Below are 19,426 nucleotides of genomic sequence, written 5' to 3' on the forward strand. Positions count from 1 at the left end.
GTTGGAGGCTGTTCCCCAGCCTGTTAGTCCGGGCTTTGATGGTGCGGTATCTTTTCCCCGATGACAAGGGAACAAACAGACAGTGACCTGGGTGTGTTGTGTCTTTGCTGATGTTGCTGGCTTTCCTCTGTAGGCGGCCAGCATACACAGCATCCAGGTTCTGGAGCACAGCTCCCGCAATCCTCTGTGCTGTCTTTACCACCCGGGCCAAGTCCTTCCTGTTCTCTGCTGTGCAGCTGGCGTACCACACTGTGACACATTACAGAGGATGCTCTCTATTGTGCTTCTGTAAATGTTGACCAGCAGCTGAGAGGGGAGACCGGCTTATTTTAAGTTTCCTGAGGAAGAAAAGCCTCTGTTGTGCTTTCTTCACCAGATGGGAGGTGTTGAGTGACCATGTGAGTTCTTTGGTTATGTGGATTCCCAGGAATTTGATGTGATCCACAATATGCTCCTCTTCACCGTTTATGTGCAGTGGGGATGGGGTGGTCTTCCTGGATCTCCTAAAGTCCACAATGATCTCCTTTGTTTTACTGGTGTTCAGGACCAGGTTATTGTCTGAACACCACCCAGCCAGATGTTGGACTTCCTCTCTGTAGTGTGTCTCCTCATTGTTGGTTATGACTCCCACTATAGTGGTGTCATCAGCAAACTTCACTATAGTTTTGGAGGAGTGGATGGGGGTACAATTGCGGGTGAAAAGGGTGAAGAGGGCTGGACTGAGCACACAGCCCTGCGGCACACCTGTGTTCAGGATGAGGGTTGAAGATGTGTGGTTACCTATCCTGACATTTTGTGGTCTGTGAGTGAGGAAGTCCATAATCCATGAACAGAGTGAGGTGGTTAATCCTAGGTTGCTGAGTTTGTGTACCAGTTTATGGGGGATTATCGTATTGAAAGCGGAGCTGAAGTCAATAAAAAGCATCCTGACATATGTGTTTGGATGCTGCAGGTGGGACAGGGCTGTATGAAGTGTAATTGAGACTGCGTCCTTTGTAGATCTGTTCCCCTGATAGGCAAATTGGTGGCTTTCCAGAACTGTGGGGATGATGTCCTTGATGTGAGTGAGTATAATCCTCTCAAAGCACTTCGTAATAACTGCGGTCAAACTGGGCGATAGTCACTGAAGAAGTTCACTGCTGTCTTCTTGGGTACAGGTATAATGGTGCTGGATTTAAGGCAGGTGGGGACAACAGCCTGTCATAAGGAGAGGTTGAAGATGTCGGTGAACACCCCTGTTAGTTGCTCAGCGCATGTCTTCAGTGTGTGGCCCGATACTCTGTCTGGTCCTGCCACTTTGGAGTTATCGATTCTGCTCAGACTGGATTTCACCTGATGCTGCTGTAGGACGAGTGCATGCTCCTCCTTGGGCAGGGTCATTTGGGCCCTCACTCTGCTGAGCTGCATTTCAAAGCGTGCAAAGAACTGGTTAAGCATGTCGGGGAGTGCGCTATCACGGGTGATGTGTGGGGTGCTGCATTTGTATCCTTCATGTTTTTAATACCTCTCCACATGCTCCGGGGGTTGTTGTTATGTGTGAAGTGCCCCTCAATGCGCTGCTGGTACCTGCGTTTAGCCTCTCTAATGCCCTTTTTCAAGTCCCTGCGAGCATTTTTGTAGGCCAGCATGTCACCTGTCCTGAAGGTAGCAGCTCGAGCCCTGAGCAGAGACCGCACATGTCCAGCCATGGCTTCTGGTCGGGAAATACCTTGATGGTTTTGGTGGTTAGTACTGTCTCAGTACAGAAATGAATGTAGGCCAGGACGGCTGAAGTGTATTCCTCTAAGTCTGCTCCCTGTGCAAACACTCCCCAGTCTGTGCTTCCAAAGCAGTCCTGCAGTCATGAGGTGGCTTCCTCACTCCAACCTTGGACAGTTTTAACAGCTGGTCTTGTTCCGCAGATTAGAGGTTTATAGGATGGAGTCATTACCAGTGAGATGTGGTCTGATAAGCTGAAGTGTGGCGATGGTGCAGCTTTGTATGCTCCCGGGATGTTGGTGTAAACTTGGTCCAGAATATTTTTGTCTCTGGTTGGGAAGTTGATATTCTTGTGGAGTTTGGGCAGCACTGTTTTTAGTTCTGAGTGGTTAAAGTCTCCTGCCACAATCACAGTTCCCTCTGGATGTGCATTCAGCTGGTTGTTGATAGTGCGGTGCAGTTCCTCCAGTGCTATCTTAGCGTTAGCATGTGGTGGTATATAAGCAGCTGTGATTAAGATGGCAGAAAACTCCCTCGGCATGTAAAATGGCCTGCATTTCACAGCCAGGTATTCTAAGCCCCGGGAGCAGTGTGTCCCAATAATGTACACCAGTCATTATTTACGTAAATACACACTCCTCCGCCTTTGCTCTTACCGGAGGCTGCTGTCCTGTCCACTTGGTAAACAAAGTGCCCCACTAGTTCAATAGCCGCGTCGGGAATGGTGCTGTCCAGCCAGGTCTCTGTGATGATCATCACACAGCTGTCCATGTTATGCGACGTACTCCTCAGTCTTATTTCATCTATCTTATTGATGCGTGAGCGGGAGTTGGCAAGAAAGAGACTCGGCAGGACTGGTCTGTGCGGGTTAGCCCTTAGCTTCGCTTGTAGGCCGCTCCTCTTACCCCGCTTCTGCTTCCTTTCCCTGCACTGCCTCCGACTCCTCTTTGGTGGGATAGCCATAACCCCTCCTCCGGGCTCTCCTGGACGCAGGATCTCCGGTGGGATAGAGTCCAGGCTTTCAGTTGTGTAATCCTGATGCCATCCTCCGATGTTAAGGAGTTCAGCTTGGTCATACTGTATACAAGCCTCAAGCGCTCGAACAAGCAACCACGACACACACAAAAGCACAAAAATACTGTTTCGCTGAGAGCACCGAGCCGCTGCATCTGTGCGCACCACCATCTTGGCAAACAGCCTCACTTCCATATAGCACAATGGGCAGAATTACACTATCAAACAGTTTGCATCAGATGGAGATTGGTATATCAGTGTTAAAGAATTTATTTTTAATTGCATATAGAGCTCTGCGAGCTTTTTGTTTTAGGTTATTCACTGCCCTACTGAAACTCCCTGATGCTGTAATAATTAGACCAAGGTAAGTATACTGCATCGTATGCTCTAAGGTGATGCTACCTAGAGTCAACTGGTATCTATTTTCCTGACATCTGGGCTTCTTCTGGAAGATCATTACTTTTGTCTTTTTTGGATTTATTGCCAGGGCCCAGTGCTGGCAATAGTCCTCAAGCAGGTCTAGTAGTTGTTGCAGCCCACCTGCGATTGGTGACAACAAAACTAGATCATCTGCATAAAGCAAAGATTTCACTTCCATGTCATACAGGGGGAGACCTGGGGCTGCAGACTGTTCCAGCTGCACCGCCAGTTCATTAATATAAACTTAGCACAAAAAGTAAGGAAATTTGTGTTTGGTAGATTATTTCTTTGTTGTAACAATGCTTCTTGGCAATAAATCTTATATCAGGCAGCTGATTGTCAGCACCTGGGGTACCAGAAGCTCAAAACAAGAGTCAATAGCAACAGCAAATTAAGCTGTTTGGCATTGGCAGAGAAGATTTGGCAAATTTTTCATGGGCGCAACCCACATTACTCAGCTCTGCTGCTCATCGCACAAATGCATGTTCCTTACAAATGTGGCGCCATTTAAAAGGGAAATAAACAGGCTTTCCAACGGTATAGGATTTATTGCCAAGAAGCATTTTTACAACAAAGAAATAATCTACCAAATACAAATTTCCTTACTTCTTGTGCTAAGTATATATATTGAACAGTGTCAGGCTAAGTCCACAGCCCTGTCTCACCCCTCTATTCTGAGTGAAGGACTCAGTGCGTTTGTCTCCGATCTTTACTGCACATTTGTTGTCCGAATACATTGACTTTATTATGTCATACACTTTACCCCCTAAACCACTTTGTAAAAGTTTATAGTATAGTCCTTCATGCCAAATAGAGTCGAAAGCTTTTTTGAAGTCAATAAAACAAGCAATTATTTTTCCATTTTTAGTTTGATTCACATTTTCATTCATGAGGGTGTGTAGGGTGTAAATATGGTCCGTAGTCTGGTGATTTGGGAGGAAGCCAATTTGACCTTTGCTCAGGACACTATGATCGTTAAGGAGGGTTAGAATTCGATTGTTCAAAATGCTATTAAACACCTCCCCCAGACTACTGCTCACACAAATGCCTCTGAAATTATTAGGATCCAGTTTGTCTCCATTTTTATGAATAGGAGTTATAAGCCCTTTGCTCCAGGTGTCAGGAAAAAATCCCGAACTTAGAAGGATGGTGAACAATTTGAGTGCTGCCCTTTGCAGCTCAGGTGTTCTGTTTTTAAGCATCTCGCTTCTGATGCTGTCAAGGCCACAAGCTTTATTGGGTTTTAAGGATTTGAGCTTCTGTGCCAGTTCTTCTTGTGTTACTGGAAAATCCAGTGGGTTTTGGTTGTCTTTTATAGTGCATTCGAGCAACTGTAATTTTTGTTTGATCAGATTGTAATTGGAATTTGAGTGTTCTTGTTGGATTTCCGAATAGATATGTTCAAAATGACTTTTCCAAATTTCTCCATTTTGGATAGGCAGGTCTTGTGGTTTTGTAGCACTCAAATTATTCCACATTTCCCAGAATTGGTTTTGATTCAGGGAATTTTCTATTTCCTGTAGGGTTTGTTTGTTCATTCTTAATGTGTGTTTATATAGTTTTAATTTTTCGCTATATTTCTTTCTTATATCCATATCTTGAGGTTGGTAGTGTTTCAGGTTTGACAATTTATGCAGTTCTTTTCTTATATTTTTACAATCGTTGTCAAACCATTTTTCATTTTCAGATTGTTTCTTTTTTCTGTTGTGGGTCCTTGGTAAGACCATGTTTGCTGCCGTCTGAAAGATACAATTGATTTCATTGACAGCTTGGTTGGTATTGTGCTTATTAGTTTCAAACGGTTTGTTAATGAAGTTAGTAATCATATTGAGTAATTTGGATGAATTCAGGATATTGATAAATTTTTCTGCACTGTCCGGAGCCCATCTGTAGGTCTTATTAATTTTGAACAGCTTGCCGGGCTCCTCTATAGGTGTTATGTATGGATGAGGCTATTCTACCAGTGACCACGAGGTGGCACCTGTATTTTATATTGCTGTTGTCTGGGTTGTAACCAACAGAAGAAGAGTTCCTAGTAAAGCATGGAAATGAGCAGCCGTGTGTGCGTCGTGGTCCCTGCATCGTGTGTGAAATTGTTTACACCATAGTGTGGTGGACACGTCTTCGGCTCTACAATAGTGTTATTAGCCAGCTACATAATATAAATTGGCGACGAGATGTGGAGTAGAAACTTTTAGGCACCAAAGTAGCCGTGAAAAGGGAAGTTTTCTACTTGTTTGGACGAAGTCATCCACGCAGTTGTAGCGGAGAAGAAAGGGAAAAGGAACCAGAAGGACGCATCATGGCGGGAATTATTGGCGGTATGGAACCATTTGAGGAATCCGGTGAACAATGGGCAACGTATATTGAGCGTTGTGAGAATTCTATCCTGGCTAATGAGATCAGGGATGCTAAGAAGGTGCCGGTTCTATTGAGTGTGATAGGGCCAAAGACCTACGGATTATGGCGCAGTCTGATTGCTCCAGATAAGCCTGGGGAGAAGACGTATGGTGACATTGTAAAGGCATTTCGCCCCCAAACCGATAGTGATAGCAGAGAGATTCCGTTTCCACAAGAGGAATCAGGAGGACGCTGAGTCGGTGGCTCAGTATGTTGCTGTGCTTAAAGGACTTTCCGAGCATTGTGAGTTTGGTGGCTACTTAGAGGATGCACTACGGGACAGGTTTGTTTGTGGACTGGAAAGTGAAACGGTTCAGAAGCGCCTGTTGACCGAGGACAATTTGACCTTTCAGAAAGCGGTCACTTATGCAGTTTCAGCAGAAACAGTGGCGCGTGACGCACAACAGTTGAGCGGCTCGTTAAAGGTAAATGCCGTTCTCTCTCAAACGCCCCATGCCAAATGCAGGCGGTGTGGAAAGACAAATCATAGTGATGATGACTGTTGGTATAAAGATAGAGACTGCCATCAATGCGGCAGGAAAGGCCACATTGGTCGCATGTGTACAAGTAAACCCAAGAATGACTATGGCAGAGAGAGGAAATACAGAGAAGGGAAACCGGAGTTTAAAGGCAAAAGCAACGCATCCAAACACAGCGGGAGAGATAAGAAGAAAGTGCATTGTGTGGAGGCCAGTGACAATGAAAGTACAAGTGAAGGGACTAAATCTGACAATGATAACAAATTGCCATGCTATGCACTGTTTCGTAAGGGTAAATATTCACGTATATCTGTGTTACCTGAAATAAATGGTAAGAAAATTGAAATGGAATTAGACACAGGGGCTGCTGTATCTTTAATTTCATGGGAACAGTATAAAAGTACAATGAAAAAGGTGCCATTGCAGCCTACTGATGTAGTCCTTAGGACGTATACAGGTGAACCTTTGTTACCAGAAGGGGTTATTAATGTGAAAGTAAACCTGAATAAGCAAACAGCTGAGTTACCATTGTATGTTGTAAAGTGAATGCAGCTCCACTATTTGGTAGAGAGTGGCTGAGAGCTATTAAGCTTAACTGAAAAGACTTAAAAACTGTGTATGGTGTACAACTTGAAAAGAAAGACAGTTTAGATGCTGTACTAAAGCGGCATTCTGCTGTGTTCTCGGATGGGTTGGGTTCAATGAAAGACATTAAGGCGAGAGTGACTCTTAAACCTGATAGCGTACCCAAATTCTGCCCACCACGTAATGTGCCCTATGCTCTGAGATCCAAAGTAGAGGCTGAACTGACCCGCCTCACTGACCTCGGTGTGATCTCACCAGTGGAGCATACTGTCTGGGCCACACCCGTAGTTCCTGTCAACAAGAAGGATGGCATGGTGAGACTTTGTGGTGATTTCAAAGTCACCCTCAACCAACCACTCTGTGTGGACAAGTATCCTATTCCACGCATTGAGGATCTCTTTGCATCGCTAGCTGGAGGTCAACGCTTCAGTAAACTGGACTTGTCAAACGCATACCTACAGCTGGAAGTAGTGGAGGAGTCGAGGAAGCTACTGACTATTTCCACACAAAAAGGACTTTTCTGCTACAACCGCTTGCCCTTCGGTATCGCGTCGGCACCAGGGTTGTTCCAGAAGGCTATGGATCAAGTGCTCGTTGGATTGCCATTCATGCACTGTTATCTCGATGACATTCTGGTTAGTGGGCCAGATGAAGAGACCCACCTGAAAGCCCTGGACGACGTTCTCACGAGACTGGAGGAGTATGGTCTCCATGTCAAAAAGGATAAGTGCATGTTTTTCCAGGAGTCAGTAGAGTATCTAGGTCATGTCATCGATGCTGCCGGGCTCCACAAGTCGCCAGAGAAGGAACGCGCTGTTGAGGAGGCACCGGCACCCACCAACGTTGGCCAACTACGCTCGCTCCTCGGAATGATAAACTACTATGGACGTTTCATCCCGGACCTGGCAGCCATCCTGCAACCACTGAACGCACTGCTGCACAAAGGGAAGAAATGGCAGTGGACTACAGCTTGTGAGGCAGCGTTCCGAAAAGTGAATGAGCTCATGGTATCTCAGAAGGTGCTAACCCACTACAACCCTGAGCTGCCCCTCCGTCTAGCCTGTGACGCTTCACCCTATGGGGTAGGGGCTGTACTCTCTCACGTCATGCCTGATGGTGTAGAGAAACCTATCGCTTATGCGTCAAGAACACTCAGCAAAGCAGAGCAGAACTATGCCCAGATTGAGCGAGAGGCGCTGGGGATAGTCCTTGGCATACGTAAGTTTCACCAGTATCTCTATGGTAACAAGTTCACTCTACTCACAGACCATCGCCCGCTGACCTCCATTCTCAGTCCAGTGAGGAGTACGCCGTCGATGGCCGCAGCCCGCATGCAGCGCTGGGCGCTCCTCTTGTCAGCGCATGATTACACTATAGAGTATCGTAAGGCTTCAGCACATACTAATGCAGATGGACTGTCAAGGTTGCCACTTCCGGACACTCACGATGACAAGATAGACACCATAGATGTGTTTTACATGTCACAGTTAGACACACTACCAATCAGTACCACTGATATCCGAAACAACACTAGATCTGACCCTACACTGTCTCGCGTACTAGAGATGGTCACTACTGGACATTTTCCAAACACGAAAAACACAGATACTGAACTGTCTGTTTTCCTGACTCATCAAAGTGACCTCACAATCCAACAGGGATGCCTCATGTGGGGCACACGAGTGGTAGTGCCACCCAAGCTACGGCCCCGGGTGCTCAACGAGCTACATACAGCACACCCAGGGGTAGTGAGGATGAAAAGCTTGGCACAGTCGTATGTCTGGTGGCCAGGTATTGACTCTCAGATCGAGCTCCAGGCCAAATCCTGCCACTCATGCCAGCATAGTCAGAGAGAACCGAGTCTTGCCCCTCTACATCCATGGATGTGGCCTTCCAGTCCTTGGGAAAGGATTCACGTGGACTTTGCTGGTCCATTTGAAGGACACATGTATCTTGTGGTAGTAGATGCTCATTCTAAATGGCCCGAGGTGCAAATCATGGATAGCACCACAGCAAGCAAGACCATCACAGTACTGAGGGGCCTTTTCAGTCGCCACGGCCTTCCTCACATTCTCGTAAGCGACAATGGACCCCAGTTCTGTTCTGAGGAATTCGCCACATTCCTGAAAGCCAATGGAGTCAAGCACATTCGCTCAGCGCCGTATCACCCTGCTACGAACGGCCTGGCCGAGCGCTTTGTACAGACTTTCAAACACGCCCTCAAATCCTCCAGGGGCGCCGCACCAGTGCAACAGCGGCTCGACACATTCCTGTTGACGTATCGCAACACCCCGCACGCCACGACAAAGGAACTGCCGTCTATGCCGTTCACAAGGCGCATGCTACGCACGCGACTGGACTTTCTCAAACCCATTGTGGCTGGGGTTGTTCATCGCTCTCAAGACTCACAGCAGCAACGCCATCAACAACACTCCAAGGCCAGACACTTTGCAGTCGGTGAGTCTGTCCTTGTTCGTGATTACCGGAAGGGGGAGGAAAAGTGGACACAAGGAGTTATAATGACTCAAACGGGACCAGTGTCATACGAGGTCAAGGTGGGAGCACAGGGAGTGTGGAAACGCCATGTGGATCAGATGTTGACGCGAACAGAGCAGGCACACGCGGATCTGCCAGCTCTGCAGTCCACCTTCCTACCAGCTTCCCTATGTCACCTCAACGTAGTGCTGGTGGTACTACACGTCACCTCGGTATCCCTGCATCTCACACTGATGAGAACACTAATCCAGTTCCAGTGGTTATCGAGCCCACGGAGACACCTCACTCCAGTGAACCAGCTGGTGCTGGACCTACTAAGATAGCGGAGACTGTTAAACACTCGCGCTATCCGGTGAGACATACTAAACCACCTGCACGTTACTCTGCTGAGTAAACACATTGATAATGTGGTAAAGAGACTGAGACTTTTGAGTATAAAAATATTGGGAAACAAATACGGGGTCTGAATGTATACCGGAAAATAACATTGTTTTGAATGTACTTTTGGGGAGTAACATTATGCCTTTGTCACTTAATCTTTGTTCCGGGAAGTGATTTTTGCATTGTTGATGTACAACTTATTTTAGTTGGGAGGAGATGTTATGTATGGATGAGGCTATTCTACCAGTGACCACTAGGTGGCACCTGTATTCTATATTGCTGTTGTCTGGGTTGTAACCAACAGAAGAAGAGTTCCTAGTAAAGCATGGAAATGAACAGCCGTGTGTGCGTTGTGGTCCCTGCATCGTGTGTGAAATTGTTTACACCATAGTGTTATTAGCCAGCTACATAATAATAGGCATTTGAGTCAGGTTAATAGTTTTGAGGAAAATCATAATTTGGTCATGGTCAAATTATGATTTTGATTTTCCTCAGAATCATAACTTGACCATTTTACCATGTAATGGGTGTAGAAGTGTCTTCTCAGCATAAAAAATACTTTCCGAATAGAATGAGCCGACTCTGTGAGTGTAACTTTTACTGCTGCTCGGCATGTTTTTATCCAGCACACTCCATTTCCGTCTGTTTCACTCTCTCTCTGTTTCTGTCTCTCTCTCTCTGTTTCTGTCTCTCTCTCTCTGTCTGTCTGTCTCTCTGTCTGTCTGTCTCTCTCTGTCTGTCTCTGTCGCTCTTTCTCTCTCTTCAATTCAATTCAGAGATGCTTTATTGGCATGATTGCATTAATTCCAGTGTTGCCAAAGCAAAACAAAACAGGTCAACAGAGTACAACACAAAAAAAAGAAAAAGGAATACATAGATCTGGCAGAAACATGGAACAGCACTTGAACAGCAACTGACAGTAATTGACAGTGTTTTAGTCACTCACTGACCCTTAGGCTATAGCATTCTGACACATATTGATCCCACCCACCCCAACCATGGACTGTTCTCCCCCCTGCGCTCTGGGAGGCGCTACAGGAGCCTCAGAGCCCGCACTACCAGGCTCAAAAACAGCTTCTTTCCACAAGCTGTTGCCCACCTGGACCTGGCTACCCACTGAATGTCTGGATATTTTTTAATATTTTGTACTCCAGCTTCTTTTTTTTAACTTATTTTTAGCTTTTGGTCTTCATGTGTGTATATCTTATACTGTGTTTGCTGTGTTTGTCTGTGTCTGTCTTGCACTGTTTGGTGAAGCCACAGCCCTCATTTCATTTTTAACATGTGCCTGCACATTGTTTTTAATGACAATAAAATTGAATTGTATTGAATTGAATATTGTGCCGCAAGGTGTGACCTTTGACCCTCTCCTAAAATAAGTGGCCATTGTTCTTTCTCATCCAGCAGTAGAACATTTGGAATCTGGTTTTCAAATTTCTCCTGGTATTTTTCTCTTTATGTTCTGGGATTTCTCACAATTTAGCAGGAAGTGTATCTCTGTCTCCACCTCACCTGCCGTACAGGGACCACATATTCTTTGCTCTTTTGGTAGCCAAGATGTTTTGTGTGTCTGTCCTTTTCCCTGGCTAGACTGTGGTCAGTGAGCCTGTGCTTGATAAGGATGTGTCTCTGCTGACTGTCTCTGACAGTGGACAGACAGTCAACCAGTTTGTATTCTCTTTTTAGGGCCCCATAACATTCTAACTTGTGTTGTCATTTGGTTTCTCTGTCCCAGTGTTCCACATATGAGTTGTTGCATTGTGTGATGATGTGGTTTCCTCTAGTCTGTGGTTGGTTAGCAGTGCTAGTCTGAAACTCATCTGTGTCAGTGGTTACGGGGTCAGTTAGTTTCACGACCAGCTGACTGAGGGGACTCTTTCTTACCTCTTGGATTTGGACTGCTTTAAACTGCAGTGTGTGGTGGGGACTTGATTTAAGGTGCATCCAGAATTTAAGTGATCTGTTTTAATATTTATTATCAATGGGAAACGGCCTAATTCTGCCCTGCATGCATCTGCTGGTGTTTTCCTTTGTACGTTTAGCAGTTTGACAGAATTCTGCATGCAGGGCTTCTATTGGATGTTTGTCCCATCTAGCGTAGTCTTGCTGACTGAGTGGACCCCATACTTCACTTCCATATACTGCAATGGGCAGGAGGACACTGTCAAAGATTTTGGACCAGATTTTAATTGGGGTGTCTGTTTTATAGACTGTTCTGTTTATTGCATAGAAAGCTCTTTGGGCTTTCTCTTTAAGTGCATTCACTGCCAGACCAAAGCTTCCCGAGGCACTGACCCTCAGTCCCAGGTGATCATAGTTTAACGTGTGCTCTAGGGTGGTGTTACCTAGAGTAAATAGGTGTCTACTTTCCTCACACCTGGGCTTCTTCTGGAAGATCATAATTTCTGTCTTTTTTAAGTTTACTGCCAGGGCCCAGTCCTGACAGTATTTCTCTAGCAGATCCAGATGCTGCTGTAGACCCTGTTCTGTGGGTGACAGCAGCACCAGGTTATCTGCATAGAGCAAGAATTTAACTTCTGTGTTGTTTAGGGTGAGGCCAGGAGCTCCACATTGTTCCAGTAACGCTGCTAACTCACTGATGTAGATACTGAACAGGGTTGGACTCAAACTGCAGCCCTGTCTCACCCCTCGCCCTTGAGTGAAGTATTCTGCTCTTTTGTCACCAAGTTTTACTCCACACTTATTTTCCAAATATGTAGATTTGATTATGTCAAAAACTTTACCCCCTACGCCACTTTGGATGATTTTATAATGTAAGCCATCGTACCAGATAGAATCAAATGCTTTCTTAAAATCAATGAAGCATGCAAATATTTTTCCTTTATTTTTTGGTGAACATTTTGATTAATTAGGGTGTGTATGGTGTAGATGTGATCTGTAGTGTGGTGATTTGGTAGAAAGCCAATCTGACTCTTGCTCAAGACACTGTGTTTGGTAAGGAAGGCCTGTATTAATAATATAGCAGAAGACCTTCCCCAGGTTACTGCTCACACAGATGCCTCGGTAGTTATTGGGGTCAAATGTATCTCCACTCTTGTATATTGGGGATGTAAGCCCCCTATTCCAGGTGTCAGAAGAGCAGCCAGCTTGTAGAACCAGGTTGAATAGTTTAAGCAGGGCCTTCTGCAGCTCAAGAGAACTGTGTTTGAGCTTTTCAGTCCTGATGCTGTCAGGGCCACAGGCTTCTCTCTCTCTCTCTCTCTCTCTCTCTCTCTCTCTCTCTCTCTCTCTCTCTCTCTCTCTCTCTCTCTCTCTCTCTCGCTCGGTTTTGGTCACTCACACTATAACATTCTGGTTCTTGTTCTTTAGCTATAATGTGGTTGGGCCAGATTTTGTGAAGGTTGTCCTGATGACTTGTGCTGTTGGCTGAGCTGAGCCTCAGGACCAGCTGGCTGAGGGGACTCCTCTCTTTGTTCTCCTCTTGGTAACTGAGAGCTTTGTGATGGTAGGAGTTGGGGTCACTTGCTTTTGGGTGTTGGTAGAATTTGATTGCTCTTTTTTGCGTCGTTATTAACAAGGGAACCTGGCCCAGTTCTGCTCGGCATCCATTGTTGGGTATGTTCCTGTGTACTGTGAGAATGCTCTTGCAAATCTCAGTGTGCAGGATTTCAACTGGGTGTTTGTCCCATTTCCCAAAGTCTTAATTTACAAGAGGACCCCACACTTCACTACCATATAGTAAAATTGGTTCAATTGTGGATTTGAATATTTTGAGCCATGTTCTAACAGGTATGTGTATGTTTGAAGACTTTTTGGTAACACTTTCTATGAAGCTTGCATCTATAATGCCATATAAGCATATATAACGCTCTATAAGCATCTGTAACGCTCTATAAGCATCTATAACTCCCTATAAACATCTATTGCATCTATAACGCCCATACTTTCCTATAATGTGTATTACAATGACGAACGGCTATGGCTGAAGACTGTGAAATAGCACTGACGTCTCATTATGCATCTCTACAAAACTTCAGCAAAACAAGTTGGCTAAGATGCATTATGACATTTGACAGATAAACAGGCTGATAATGACATATTTATAATGCATAAATCCGTTTTAAATTGACAATGTATCATAAAGATGGTTATGAGGTGTTGTGAGGGCATATACATGGTTATAATGAATCTTACAATGACATAGCTACACTTATAGGGCGTTATAGATGCATATAGGGCATTATAGGGGCAAGCTTCATAGAACGTGTTACCGACTTTTTAATCGTATAGAAAGCCCTTCTTCCCTTGTCTCTGAGATCATTAATAGTGAGATTGAATTGTCCTGTAGAGGTAATTATTAGTCCCAGACATGTGTAGCTGTGTGTGTGTTCTGTGTCAGTGGAGCCTAGTAAGAACCTATTTGGGTTTCTGACACCTGGGTCGTTTCTAGAAGACCATAGTTCTAGTCTGTTTCAGATGAACTGTAGTCTAGTCAGTTAAGGCAAAATGGCTGCAAAAAGTCATTCACATTTGAGCCTATGTTTTTCTGTTAATTTAGAGTCCAATAAAGAAAAAAATGCAAGGAGCCCAAAATTTTAGGTGGGGGAAGTCTCTGAAATGGCCACGCCCACTTTTTAGGCCTGGAAATCAATATCTCGGCTCCTGAATGTCGCAGAGAGCTGATCATGGGCTCAAAAGAAGCAGAAGCACCACATTTATATAAGCATTATGAACAAACATATACCCCAAAACCTTTACTTTTTCAGATATTTTAAGAAAACTAATTTTTACTGGTCACGTTTCACGTATCAGCTCCTGAAGGTTGTAAAAAGCTATATTTGACATGAATCTCATTCGCTGCCTATGTTATAAAGCATGAAGCACAATACACACACGAATCATGAGTTTAGAAAATATCTTAGTTGTCTGTGGTTCTTCTTATCACTTGGGATGTAATGCCGCCTCTGACCACAATTACAAATTGGCGCTGTTTGTTTATCAAGTGGTTGATTCTACAGGAAAGGAAGCAGAAGTGCACATGTTTCAGTAAAGCTAGTTTACTGTAAACATTTGCCAAAATATGACATGCATGCCTCATCTGGCCTTCATATCAGTGAGTTAATTTGTTCCTGACCTCGTGGATGGATGGTAAGGAACAGTGTTGTTTTATTTTTGTATGTTTACCTTGTAAAACATTATTTTCACCTTAGCTCATATGTGTAGGCCTAACTAGCCTTGCAAGCATGACTTGCTCGATACACTCGACAGCACAGTTGCACAGTTGTAGTATTTGGCTAAGGCATTACCTACTTTTGGACAGTTGGTGTTTGTGTGTCTGCTTGCTCTACACATGTTGGTTAATTTTGGGCATTTTTAGTTGGCTGGTATGAAAGGGTGAAAGTATTTGTAGTAACAACACTTTTATTATGCTATATTTGGACACACTTTTATTGGACTATATTTTGTATCTATGCAGAAGAATAAATAACATTGTTTATTGCATGCTATTTTTGTGGGAGGGTGGATGTATTGTGCCATACCAGTGAAACATCACTCTGTTACAAACTTGTGTACAGAAAAATCAAGTTTAAATTAGTTCTGATTTTCCATGATCAGATGATCCCCCATCCTAACTATGGAACTAGGGAACAAGACCCTGTGCATTGTCTGCAAGGTTAGTTTTCACGTGTGTGCTTCAGTAGTATAATGTTTATGACATCAATGAGTCCAACAGTGTTAGTTTTCATGCGTATTCCTTCAGTAATGTAATGTTTATGACAGCAATGAGTCCAACATTTCATTTCTAAATTCATGACAGGAATCTGGTGGAAGGGACATAACTGCTGTCACAGCTCCTAAGCTGCTTCACCAAGTAAAACTGTTTGAGGAATCCGGACTGATCACCAATGATGCGGATATCAATCTTTCACAGAGACTGTCAGCTGTCAATGCAGAAACTTTACAGGATGGATATAAAATCCACAAGAGTTGCTATGATCGCTATAATAACAGCCATTTCAATTGTGCGAAGGATCGTAAACGGAAAAGAGAACTGGACCTTGCAGATCACCAGACTATTGGGGCAAACACACGAGCAAAGGCTGGGCCTAGTCTTGCGTTTGGAGCCGAACTTTGCTTCTATTGTGAAGAGCCAGCCAGCTCAGTTCATGAGGTTGAACTCATCCATTCCCTTCCCAGATGTCATAAGTAAAGACTCCAGTTTTGTCTTTACAGTCGGCAAAACTCAGCATGACCAGTTTGTGCAGGAGCGAATTGTATTAAGTAAGAAGGATGTCAATGCCACCATCTCACGAAATGCCCTGAAACTCCCAAGTTCATGTGCAAAAGTCCAACTCGCTAGCCCTGCAATCAAGCCACCCAAAGGAACCTTTGCAAAGCTGAAGGAGGCCTGCAGATCAAGAGAAGAAGAGACAAGGAAGTTATTTGGTGGTGAATTCACAGGTGAAACTAATTGATATAAAGTCAGTTATTCAAATATTTTAGATGTTACTTAAGTCTTACCAGATTTTTAATACAGTGATATTCATTGATTCAATTTCACATTCAAGTTAATTGATTTGACAGTAAGCCCAAGAGTTACACTTAGCTTAACTATTCATTTCAATTTCAGGCTTACCCGACGCCTTGTCAACAAAGGATGGAGATATTTATCATAGCCAAAAGTCTCAAATTCTTAAGGACATCGGTGTACAAGTTCAATCTACATCCTCAGAAGGACTTGTGATAGATTTGTCTGTGCAAGTACGAATCATGGCAAAGTCTCTCACCAAAGGCATGACATTCCAAGACTTTGTAATCAAAGTGTTGAACAGCATTGCCAGGATCGGTCATGAGAAGAAAGCCAATCGTATTGACATTGTGGCTGACCTCTACCAGAATATGAGTATCAAGACTGCGACTAGGAAGAACCGGGGATCAGCAGGTAGTTCACAGATGGCTTTCAGTGAGAATGACACCATGCCAGAATCTAAGCAATTCTTTGAAGCTTTTCTGTCTAATGTAGACAACAAAGTAGCCCTGAATCTAATGTTCGCCAGGATTGCTAAGGCACAAGCGTGGAACTGGGACAAGGAGTTCAGCATCACCTACGGCAGAAAGGTGCTTGCAAACTTCGGCGAAAGCTTCGAGATCCAGCTTTATGACAGCATAGATATGCTTGAGGAGGCTGACAACCGCATCGTTTGCCATGTGATGCACATGCTAAACAAGGAGATCAAGTCAGTTACAGTTAGAACAGTCGACTCCGATGTGGTAGTCATCCTACTAGGGTTCACTACACAGTTCCTATCAGTATGTAATGACTTGCAACTTATAGTTGACTTTGCAGTTCCTGGCAAACGCCAATTCTACTCAATCACAGAAGCACACAAGAAGCTTGGTGGAGATGTGGCCGATGCCATGCCTGTGTTCCATTCTTTTAGTGGCTGTGATTCTGTGAGCGCCTTCTTTGGCCACTCAAAGACTGCTCAATACAAAGCCTGGATAAACCACAGTAAGTCCACAGAACTCACTGCTGCTTTGAGAGGACTAAGTTGCTGCCCTAGTATCGAGACAGTTAAGGAAAGCATGGAAGTTATTGAGCCCTGGGTAATGAGCTGGTACAACAAGACTGGACTGTACAACTGTGTCAGTATAGATGAGCTCAGATTCCAGCTGTTCAAGCACTCAGTTAATGATGAGCTGAGAGACCTACCCCCAAGTCAGGATGCGCTTCTACAGCATCTGTTGAGAGCTACATTCCAGGCAGGATGGCTGTGGGGAAACAGCCTGCTACAACTCCCTTGTCCCCCTGTCATTGAATGGGGTTGGACTACCGAAGGAGAGGAACTCTTCGTCAAGTGGAGCACAGTTTCCACAAGAGATACATTGTCTCAAGTAACAGGGGTGTGTAGTTGCAGATCTAATAAGTGTACCTCATGTTCTTGTGCTGGCAGAGGGATGAAATGTCTCATTTATTGCAAGTGCCTCAGCAAGTGTTTGAATCCAGTCTGATGGGATGTGTGAGGTTAAAATAAAGATTTTTTTGGACCTCACATGGTTTGCTTTGTTTCTTTGGTGGTTACTGGGTTCCTCCTCTTATAACAAAGAGTCAACTTGAATACTAGCACTCCATGAGTAGATGTAACACTTTTACTCAAACAAACTGTATAGCCTTCTTGCACAGATTTGGCTAAAGTTGATTGCATGCTGCTGATCAATTCAATGGAAAAAAGAACATGTTCATGAATAGCTCAAAACGTTAAGGTTTTAGGGCATACAGTATATTTGTTCAGAGCACTAATATAAATAGTTATTTCCACATCTTTTGAGCCCAATATCAACTCGGGGCAACCTCCGAGAGCTGAGCCTGAGATATAGTCCCAGGGCTAAAAAGTGGGCGTGGCCATGTATGTGACCAGTGAAAATTAGTTTTTTGTAAATACCTGAAAAAGTAAAGGTTTTGGGGTATATGTTTGTTCATAATGCTTATATAAATGTGGTGCTTCTGCTTCTTTTGAGCCCATGATCAGCTCTCTGCGACATTCAGGAGCCGAGATACTGATTTCCAGGCCTAAAAAGTGGGCGTGGCCATTTCAGAGACTTCCCCCACCTAAAATTTTGGGCTCCTTGCATTTTTTTCTTTATTGGACCCTAAATTAACAGAAAAACATTGGCTCAAATGTGAATGACTTTTTGCAGCCTTGACCCCATATTTGCCCTTAACTGACCAGACTACTGTCAGAGCCCAGGTCTGACAGAAGTTTTGCAGATGATCCAGTTGCTGTTGTAATGCCTCCTTAGATGGTGCTAGTAATATTAGATTATCTGCAAAAAGTAGGCATTTAATTGGTGTGTCAGAGAGGGTGAGACCAGGGATATCTGATTGTTCTAGAGATGTTGCCAGTTCATCAATGTAAATGTTAAACAGGATGGGGCTGAGACTGCAGCCCTGATTTACCCCTCTACTTTGGGAGAAAAATCTCTTTCCATATTGGCAATTTTCACAGCACATTTATATTTTCCCCCCTACACCTTTTTCAGTTAATTTCAGGAACAGATCATTATGCCAAATTGAGTCTAATGCTTTTTTGAAGTCTACAAAGCAAGAGAATTTTTTTGGGACATTTTTGGATTTTCAATAATAATGTTGGCCCAATTCAGCTCTGCAGGCATTATTAGTTGTTGTCCTGTGTACCTGCAGGATCTACTACTACTACTACTTTCGGCTGCTACCGTTAGGAGTCGCCACAGCGGATCATCCGTTTCCATCTCTCCCTGTCCTCTGCATCTTCCTCTGTCACACCAGCCACCTGCATGTCTTCCCTCACCACATCCATAAACCTCCTCTTTGGCCTTCCTCTGTTCCTCTTCCCTGGCAGCTCCATATTCAGCATCATTCTCCCAATATACCCAGCATCTCTACTCCATACATGTCCAAACCATCTCAATCTTGTCTCTCTTGCTTTGTCTCCAGACTGTCCAACCTGAGCTGTCCCTCTTGTCCCTCTAATATACTCGTTCCTAATCCTGTCCTTCGTCACCAATGAAAATCTTAGGACATGGTCGAACTTCAATAGCAGAATTTAAAAAGTGAAAACATTACATCAAAAACAAAACGGAAAACACATATTGCTAATCTAACAAACGTAACAAGGCCTATAAAATGTGAAATGTAAAAAAAGAACTGAAAATAAAGAGTACCAAACAATGACCGGAACTTAAAAACTACTAGAACGGTCGGTTTTTAAACTCTATATTCTGTCAAGATAAATGCCCAATTGAGATATTAATGCATTACATATATTAGTATGTCTGTTAAGAAACGACTGACACCAAAATTAACATTTTAACTTTAATACTATTTTTCAAACAATTTAAAATGGCTGCTGTCCAACATCTGTAGATACTGCAACGCTGCGGTGGTAGTCATGGTGCATCTGAAATGGTGTCTGTAACCAGACATGTTGGCAATAATCAAAAATCAAGTTTAG

At 44.0% G+C, this 19,426-nt stretch overlaps 1 protein-coding gene and 1 long non-coding RNA gene across 2 annotated transcripts in view; both read left to right on the top strand.

Moving 5' to 3' along the window:
- LOC130129680 (protein 4.1-like) overlaps positions 1 to 19,426 on the top strand; it is a gene marked incomplete at its 3' end in the record, with an annotated part of 176,054 nt that overhangs the window by 114,758 nt on the left and 41,870 nt on the right. The gene's annotated exons all lie outside the window — the stretch shown is intronic.
- Positions 14,450 to 15,538, top strand: LOC130129482 (uncharacterized). The gene is made up of 3 exons (XR_008812066.1): positions 14,450 to 14,582; positions 15,051 to 15,108; positions 15,253 to 15,538. It is a non-coding gene; the product is annotated as an uncharacterized LOC130129482 (long non-coding RNA).

The sequence above is a fragment of the Lampris incognitus genome, chromosome 19, assembly GCF_029633865.1.
Source record: "Lampris incognitus isolate fLamInc1 chromosome 19, fLamInc1.hap2, whole genome shotgun sequence".
Classification (NCBI taxonomy): Eukaryota; Metazoa; Chordata; class Actinopteri; order Lampriformes; family Lampridae; genus Lampris; species Lampris incognitus.